This window comes from Stegastes partitus, unplaced genomic scaffold (genome assembly GCF_000690725.1).
Source record: "Stegastes partitus isolate 25-593 unplaced genomic scaffold, Stegastes_partitus-1.0.2 Scaffold1348, whole genome shotgun sequence".
NCBI lineage: Eukaryota > Metazoa > Chordata > Actinopteri > Pomacentridae > Stegastes > Stegastes partitus.
Window position 1 is genome coordinate 166,214 of NW_007579079.1, and position 9,738 is coordinate 175,951.

The following is a 9,738-nucleotide window of genomic DNA, read 5'->3' on the forward strand; positions in this document are numbered from 1 at the left end:
GAGCTGCACAAGGCCCTGGAGTTCCCGGCAGCCTCCAGGAGATGAGGGGTCTTTGTCTAATATGCTCCCCCAGCTGAGGAGCCTGGTCCCTGGGCACACACAGCCGTGACCCTGCGTCCCAGCCCCATGGGTGACCAGGCCCCCTCCCTCCGGAGAGCAGAGGAGAGGAAGAGGGGAGCTGAGCGGCACAAGAGGCCATCTGGTACCCAGTGGAGCTACGATGCACGCTTGACTTTAGCAAACGAGCATCACTTTCTGTTCCCGTGTCTGATTCAAACTGTGGCGTCCCAGTGACCTCCTGGTCCAGGTGACTGTCGCTCTGGGTTTGTGGATTGCAGATTCTTGCAGAGCGTGGCCATGAGGTGGATTTCAGATGGACAGTTAGATAAAGACGTGAACAATCTTTCTGTGAAATGTTCACCTTGAGATGGTTTTTACATTTTCCTGTGTGTGTGTGCTGCAAGAAAAAAAATCCTGACAAGAAAAAAAACCTGCATGACTGCCTGTCATCTGCATCACGATTTAGATATCTGGATTATCTTATTTATAAACAGAAAAACATACCTTTAACATTTTATAGACCAAACAAATAATTGTTTTATTGAAGAAAATTCTTTAACTGATAATAAAAAATCATCATTAGTTGCAGCCATAAGCGGAGCTAAAAATACCAGCGGCAGTGAAGAAACCGGAACAAAAAAATGTTTTACTATTTGTTCTCAAGTGCTCCTGCTTTACATTTCTTGGTGTGTGTGTGTGTGTGTGTGTGTGTGTGTGTGTGTGTGTGTTGCACCAGCGTGTGTTTGTGTTTGAGGTCAGGTCATGCAGATGGTGTGAAGTTGCAGCACAGACGGTTTCCTCAATTTAACTGCTTTTTATTATGCAAATCACCCTTTTATGAGACACACACTTTTGTGTGCGTGTGCGACTGTGTCCGTGTTTTTGTGCTCGTTTGGAGCTGATTGCATCAATTCAGCGAAATATTAAGTAATCCGACATGTCGGCGTTTAATGTCGAGGGTGTAAAAAGCGACGTCTTGTAATCTTAAGACGAATAAATGATTTTTTCATGATTATTTTCTTAATTTACATTTATCACTGGTTAATTATTCTCGCCCGCGTTCCTCCCCGGCACATTAGCAATTTCCCGGCTTGTTAATTTATTGATCATTTCTGTCTCTTCCTCTCTTTTTTTTTTTTTCCCGTTGCTCTTGTTTCAGAGGTGGGAGGTATCAGCGAGGAGACGGCATCGTGCGATTGGTGGAGTTTGGGCGCCATCCTGTTTGAGCTCCTGACGGGCATGGTGAGTCAAAAAGCGCAAAAAGATGTTTTTTTATCTTTGTTGCTAAGGTGTTGTGGGATGTCTGTAGGTGTCTTGGCTTTCAACTCTCTCACACTCTTTATGGTGGTGCCAGGTTGTGTGTGATTTTGCGCGCGTGTCTGTGTGTGTTTGAGTAGGTGGAGTTTGTTGTTTCGGTGTGTGCGAATGTGTGCGAGGTGCGTCTTGGCTGCGCTCTCTTACTCTGGTTCTCGGGGAGTGCCAGGGGTGTCGGTGTGACTTTCTCCCCCAGCCTGAGCTCCATCTGCTGGGCCATGGGGTCAGCTCTCCCCGGGCCTCTTTGCTGGCTCCTACAGCAGCGCCGGGCTCGGAGCACACCGACCTCCGATCGGCGTGGAAGGTGAAGACCGGGGCAGCTCTCAAGGTGCTGCAGCTTGGCGGGTCCGGGATCGGAGGGACCATCTTTCAAGACAGGCCTGGGAGGAAGGGGAGCGTCTCGGAGCCAAGACAACAAATACATATTCAGCTGCTGTACATGTACACAAATACATGCTCGTTGTGACTTGGTGCTCTCTTGAAGGACAAACCGGTGCAGGTGCAGCGTGTTCCTTCAGTTTTTTGTTGTCTTTTAAATTTGAATAAATTTTACCTGATTGCCGGTGGGCAAATGTTCCTGTCAGCCACCAGTGCTTCTCTTCAGTGGCCCAGACATGAGTCGGGGTCGGTGTTGTTATGTTCAACAATACACACTCACTTACCTGGATAGGGCAACAAAAAAACACCCTCCGTCACACAGATGCCTCCTTTGATGATTATGTCTTGGTACGGTCCTGGCAAGGATACACACACACAGGCACACATAGTGTCTCTTGATCCTTGCAGGATAAGATCTTGCCTGGAGCAGTCTTGGCTGCGGCTAGGAACGCAGCCAGAACTCCTGCAGCATGTATCAGGAGGGAGACAGAGGCAACCGACCTAACTGATGGAAAAAACACACCGCGTCCCCCCAATACAAACAAACAGTTTATGGCTTTAACTTGCAGCGCACACTCTGCTTTCCAGTTTGTCAGTGCAGACGCGCTGAAAGATGTGCTGCTGATAACAGTCATTATTGTCAATTATTTCAACAATAGGACCACGTTGTGTGGTTAGCAAAGCCTTCGCAGGTCTTGTGCTCGTTCTCTCTCTCTAATGGGATTAGTTTTACTTTGTTTTCCTGCGAGCGCAACGCCGGCTGCTTAACTGAACCGACAGTTTGACCTGCTCAGGTTTTACTTTGAAAACAAATTAAAAAAAAAAAAAAAAGAAACAGGCCTACAGAAAGCTTCCTCTGTTTAAATGAAGAACAAGCAAACCAAAAACAATAATGTTTTCCGTGTCATTCTCTCTGTGACTCACACAACAGATCCAAGAAAGAGCAACAGCGGTGAAATCATCGCCGTGTTGTGCTTGCTGTGATCAGTGTTGTTTCAGGTGCTCTGGCTCTCTGGCCTCCTCCTATTTGTCCACTCCTGGTACCCTAACATGCACTTATTCTCAGCGGGTGTCCGTAAATTCTGTGTTTTACATCGATGCTTATCTTGCCTCTCTTCTTTCCACTCCTCCTTTCCTCGCACAGTCTCTGCTGCGCTGCCATCCAGCAGGAATCGGTCGCCACACAGCTCTCAACATCCCCGAGTCGGTTTCAGAGGAGGCCAGATCTCTGCTGGAGCAGGTGAGAGTCCAGAGAGCCGCTGTAGTCACTTCACATACAGACTCGTATGTTGACCAAGAGGCCCGCTCCGGTACATTTAGGAATTTAGGAAAAAGATGCACAAGACTTTACAGCGCTGACATGGTAGCAGGAAGACTTTTAAATAATATGGTGTGAAAATAAAACCTCACTGTAGCTCCTTTAACTCATCAGGAGTTTATGTGTAGCACATGTACAGACAGATATAAACATGTCTTTAGCGGTGCTGGTACCGTGTTATTGTTCAAGCTCATTGCAAATCTTCAGGGCTGGTAATCTGTAGATGCCTGTTAATGTGGATAAGCTTGATTTGTCTTTGCTTATGTAGCACAAAACCAACGTGAATCCTTTGTGATCGTCCTCTAAAGGCTCCTGGACAATGTGCTTTAATGTGAATTTGTGATTTGTGAGCCCTCAGTAGTGACGTCAGAGCTTACAAACTACACTGAGACGGCAGAAATCGACTCCTTCAGCAGCAGCTAGTAGTTCTAGCTCCCATTGGACACGAGTTCTGTGAACGTCCAGAGTCGCAGCGAAAAACTTGTTGCAGATGTATTTTTCTGAGTGTTAGTTTTTAATACGGTTCCACATATTAACTTCCATTCACCTCCCGTTGGATTGTGGTGTTTTGGAGTCGGATGCCTCAAATTAAATCTGTCTAAATTAGCCGCAGTGCACTTGGGAGCAGCCAGAGCGTCCTCGTTTGTGTTTTATTCTGTTCGTGCACTGTGAATTAATAGGACATTAATACAATACCACAGCTACACTGGTCTGCTCTCAAATGCAATACAATAAACGTTTATTTGCATTTAAATTATAAGCTGAGACGCACATTAAAAACCGTTACACTGAGCCAACAAGCGTTCACAGTAGCTCAGAATATGTCACTATAGGTATAAAAGGTGTGATTGTGTTTTCATCGACTGTTGCTCATTCTATTCATGAAGTGATTCGATGAGTCCATGCCTGCAGTGAAGCCAAATGTTAGTGCATTTAAGCAGAAAAACTCAAAAGTCTACGTGAAAAAATAGCCCAGAGGAAACAATATTATCTGAATGTATTAGCAGCTCTGATGGATTCATCCCGAGCTCGAGCACTTTGTTCCTCATTATCTCACCGTATAGACTGTGAGCCTGCGCAGCTGTTTGCTTGTCGAAAGGCATTTAGGTTAAGAAGGCTTCAGATGATCACAGTGACATTTCGGAAGACATCCATAAATTGAGCGCAGACCCCGTCTCAATGAAGTCCTGCTGCTGCCTGATGGTACAGCTGTTTAATAAAGTCAAAGAAAAGAAGGCGCTCTTCCACATTTGCGGTGCATCACAGTGGCTGAAAGCACATTTAAAGAGCTGTACACGAGTTGGTGATGCTGTGAAAGTGAAGGAGACGGAGCTGAGCTCTGCCAGGGGGCAGTTTGGATATCAGGAGGCAGAGCTGAGCTCGGTGGACTCCAGCCCAGTTAACCCCCGACTGTCCTCATCAGTCGAACTGTACAGTTAGTGTGTGTTTGAACTGCTTTGGCTTTAAAAGGACATTTTATGCAAGAACTATGTGAAATCTGAATTTTTTGACATCATGCATCATTTTGCAGCCTCAGTGTTGTTCACGTAGTTTAAAGATTTTAGGCTCATGTCTTTTTTTCTTTGTTGTTTCACTTTGTCTGTTCAATAACTACGTTTGTTTCCTTCTGTGCTCTCTGTCCTCCTGTGCAGTTGCTCCAGTACAACCCAATGGAGAGACTGGGGGCAGGAGTGGGGGGCGTGGACGATATCAAATCCCACCCTTTCTTTGCCAGAGTGGACTGGCCCAAATAGACGCTGTGCGTTGTGGAACTGTGGAAACCAGAACTGCATGCTGGGAAACCGGCTGTCCTGAACAAACTCCCGTCTGACTGGACACACAAACAGATACACAGTAAATCCAGATTATGCATTTCTGCACAGATCTCCCATTTTACATGCAAACCCCACGAACCCGTCAGGTTTATGGTTTTGTTTTGTTTTTATTAATAGAGTTTACCAAGCAGCAGTATTCCCTTCTTTGTACAGTTCTCATTTCTTTATCTCATTAACTGTGCAACGTTTTTGGTGCAGGGAACACTTGACACGTGTGTGGTGCAATAATTTATACGATAGGTGTGTGTTCTGAGTGATGACCCACTACAGCTGTGTTGCTTTCACACTCCTCATGCATTAGCTAGACGCCAAAATGTACTGACCGGGAGTGAGAGGTGACATTTCTGTTCTCACTGCGTTGCTTTGGTTCTGTCAGACTGACACAGACTCAAGTCCTAAAGACCCGTGTGCAATACACTCAGTTTGTTTTCCACACTCGGATCATTCCTCATGGAGCCCACTGAGATTAGCTGGCATGAGGCAAGTTGAGTTTTTAATTTGATGCTCTGACCAAGAAACTGACGTAATTTCTTACGACATCAAACCTTTTGTGTCGATCCCTTTTGTTGCCAATGAGCCTACGATCAATAACACGGACGGACTCTATGCAAGGTGAAGATATTTAGAGGTGTGTGTGTTGTTCAGTGAAGAATTTAGTCATCCTAAGTTATTTAATAGATTATAGCTAGAAAGGGGGCCAGTTGAAGACACACAGCCGCAGCTATGTGTGGTGTTTTTCATTTAAGAAAAAAAAGACGAGGCGCGCCATTTGAAACCAGCCCTTTTTCAGAGTCCAATAGTTTCTATGAATATCAGAGGGAACTCTCTGTATTGTACAACACTGCATTTTGTGCATGTAGGACTATGAGTCGTGTAATATATTTAATACTATGAAAAATCTATCAGACAATAAATGTGTATCATGTACATAAACCTTTTCAAAGATGCTGCGCTGAGCGAAAGGTTCAACCAGGTGTCGTCCGACTCGTCGATCACGTCCTGCCACGTCAGTCAAATCCTTTTTACTCCACTGTTTGTGTTTCGAGCAACACATCAACTGATCGTAATACTAATTTTATAATCGCTACAATAACTGGTTTACATTTTTATCGGTACATTTCATGCCATATATCACTTTGAGGCTTTTGAGCGTCGCCGGAGCATATTTAACACGTCTGTGTAACCTCCACTCAGATAATCACTCCTCTGTAGATGCTGCACTCTGTTTCTTCTCCGCATCACGGTAACATACATGTTCACTAAAAGATACTGTAAATGACCAGCTTCATGTTCCACCTATTAACCCCTTTTATCAGGCATAAACATTACTGTGACAGCAGATTGTTTTTCTGATTTCTATTAATGCTCACTCGTGTGTCATGTCAGTGCACTCTGGAAAACAATAAACATGCCTGGATGAGTACATGAACCGTAGTGACGCTTCTTGTGTAGACGCACAGGAACTGGGAGTGTGTTTGTTTGTTTGTTTGTTTGTTTGTTTGGCTGCAACCCGTCTTATCCGCTGGACCGATGATACTCCTAGAAAATGTCACTGCGACCACAATATAAGACAGCAAACATACACGCACAGTGTAGTAAATATCCAGCGGTCATTGATGTACATGGGCCTTTTGGGGGAGCACTTCCTGTTTTTCTGCCCGCTTCTCCTCAGTCGTGCAACTTTGTGGTGAAATTTAGAGTTTTCCATCCAGCAGCGGGGTGCACAGAGATACACTGAGGACTTTAATGAGCGGTTTTCAAGCACAGCGACGCAGAAAGATGGCTGAGTCCCCTGAGGTTGCATCTTTGTGAGAACAAAGACGACCGGGAGGAGAGGTGGGTTTCTGACAAAAAGTGTGTCCAGCTTAGAGGAAACTTTGTTAGACGAGAGGACTGACAAAGTTCCACTCTCATGGTGAAGTTGTGGCTGCAGTCAGCAGGCGGGGACCTTAAGTCAACATGAAGACTCAGGCCTCAATCGGAGCCTCTTGTGGACGTGCACTCAGGCCTGCAAACGCCATGGTTGTTGCTGTTCATTATGGCTAACAATGGTGCTACTTTCTAGTGTTTCACACATACATGCAGCATAAAGCCTGGATCGTACTTTCTTGCTGATGGTGTGGATACCACAGACACAAAGGTGTTGTAGTGAGTCCATGTCTGCATGCTGGCGTGCTACTGCCGAGCATGCACAGTATTTTGCTCGTTGCATGGCTGCAAAGTCTGGCCTGCATGCAGATGATTGCAGATTTGGTTGGGGAGTTCATGAAATATCTATTACGGATGTAGGGAAAGTGTAACAAGTTTGAATGGCTTTAAACTTCCTACGTCAAGTGTGCAGGCCCCACAGTAGACAACTGCTGTAACCCAAAATGTGTTTCCATGTGGCAACTGCACTACAGAGGCAATATAAAAGCATGTGCATGCAAAATATGACCTCCTGTGCATGTATGTCCATTGCTGCTACACCTCCTTTTTACCTTTTTGCAGGACGGCTGGGCAGAACTCTTTTATTTTTACTAGGAAAGCTCAGGGAGTGAAGATGTGAGGCGTGAGGCTGGTTGGGGTTCGGATACGAACCTCAGAGTAAGACAGTCAGATCCAGAGCAGGACAGCTCACGCCTTTGCCACCCTGCAAAACAAACATTTGTGACCAGGGCAACTCGCAGACGATTCAGGGTTTTACTGCAGAATTTGACTTTTTACCTCAAACCAGGAGGCAGAGCATCAAACGGCCAGTTTTAATTCAACTTAACAACCAGGTGGAGCGTTCGTAAAGGAAGAACCCAGAAGAACTGATCTCAGCTGTTTAAGAAACATATCCAGATACTCTCGTTGGGTTTGGTTGCAGATTCTCACATATCACAGAAGAATGGACTGCTGGCTTTGCTGTGTGTCTGTGCTCCCGGAGTGCCCTTCTGCTTCCACTGTTTTATTTGTACAGATGATCCAAACAAAATAGATGTAAATGTTTTAAGCTTTAGAGGCATTCGCAGGCAAATTTCTAAAGTTGTATCGTTTTTCTCACCTCACCTCAGCAAGACAGCAAATAAGCAATCGAAAAATGTTGAACTGTACAGAATATAAAACGTAATCCAAGAACTTTTTTGTGCGCAAATATGAAGAAAATCACTTTGTAGTTGAAATGAACTGAAGCCGTTCCTGCTTCGTCTCCATCACCTGGAACGACAGGCGCTCATCCAGACGATCCACAGCGATCGGGGGGAGTTGTTAGCAGTGTTGGAGAGCGTTCCCTTGTGTCAGCTTTACTGCCACGGGGTCAAGAGTCTGGGCTGATTAGTGCTCGTCATAAGACCTGTCTCACATTACACACACACTCAGGGCGAGAGGTTCACTTCAGCTCCGAGAAGAAACCTGTCAATCTCGCTCAGCGTCGATGTGCCGCGTGCCTTCGGTGGGCTCGCGGTAGCTGCAGGATCCCCGCGAGCATATTTTATGTTCTACATCTTTAACAGCACATCAAATAAACCGAGGAACTGCGGGATATGTGAGGGATTTGGCTCAACACGGAGCTCTGCTGTGTCTCAAAGTGTCTTTAATGACTATGGACACCTTCAGTTCAAACAGTTGTATATTCTGTAGGGTTTGTGCTGTTTAACAAAGTTTAAGCTTCGATAAGTTTACGTCAATTTAGAAAGGTCAGTGTGGGAGGTGTACACCAGCCTTTAGACACAAAGGGCCCAACGTCTAGGATTTCAAAAGCAATTTGATCGACACTTATTGAGCGAAACACAATTATCACTTTCAGCTTTTTTTCCTTCACAATCATCGACAGCCTGAAGTCTTTGACCAACATCAGCAGAACATTGGCATCTTCCCCGGTGATGCTCATGAGTTTAGGTGATGGAGTCGGCCCGCTGAGGCGTCTGAAACTCTTTGGTTGGTTTGGTATATTGTTCCGATCACTGTCCTGCTGAATGATGAATGTCGTCTGATGAGTTTTGATGGATGTGTCTTCATCTGAGCGCTCCTCCGCATTCGTCCTGTTGCTTCTGTCGGCAGTGAAACGCCAACGTTCCACATCCGTTAGCCACAGACGCTCAGCTCTTAGCAGGAAAGCTACCAGATGAAGCTTTCTTCCTCTTTTTCTTCTCCACAAATGTTGATTTTTATTACTTCAGTCCACAGAACCGGTTTATTTTTGTGTGTTTTGGCAAGCTGCGACCCGACCTTTCTGTTTTTGAGCCTTACCTGGGGTGTGTATCTCGCGGTGAATCATCTGAGGTTCGTGAAGCCTTTTCTTGTTGCTGACAGTGAAAAACGTTTGCCGACATCCTGGAGAACATTCTCGTGCAGTCATCAAGGACTCCTCAGTCAGGAGATCGTTTGCCATTTACCCAACACATCAACCAGCTCTGATATCTGTGATGGGTTTAAAAAATATTTATTTAGCTAATTTGTTCCTGTTTCCTGCCTCATTAATTATCTCTGAACCTCTCAGATTAATTTGGGTTAGTTGGGCTGACCTCTAAGTTGAATTGAAATTGAAAGATCCCAACAGCTGTTTGTAAAACCAGCTCTACAGCAGGAAAATGCCTCCTGAGTTTCATGTGTATAGATAAACAATACATCTACATAGCAAGTGCTTTTCCTTTTTGATGCCAAAAGTACATGTTGTTGCTACTTTTGCACTTTTCTGAATGAAGGACTTTGACGTCATTGAGTGACGTCGCCACACTCGTGTTTTTAGCAAAGCGCCTCCATCACTGTCTGCGTAGCTCCTCACATACAAAGAGCCAAGGTGCATGTGTTTTGCATGTGTGTGTGTCTTTGTGTGTGTGCAGAGCCACAGGGAGGCATCCGTCTGGTCAG

The 9,738-nt window shown here is 45.3% G+C and overlaps 1 long non-coding RNA gene across 1 annotated transcript; it reads left to right on the forward strand.

Annotated features, from left to right (window-relative positions):
* The first annotated feature begins 1,239 nt into the window (after positions 1 to 1,239).
* Positions 1,240 to 6,334, forward strand: LOC103369912 (uncharacterized). The gene is made up of 3 exons (XR_520855.1): positions 1,240 to 1,302; positions 2,897 to 2,992; positions 4,723 to 6,334. It is a non-coding gene; the product is annotated as an uncharacterized LOC103369912 (long non-coding RNA).
* The last annotated feature ends 3,404 nt before the right edge of the window (positions 6,335 to 9,738 follow it).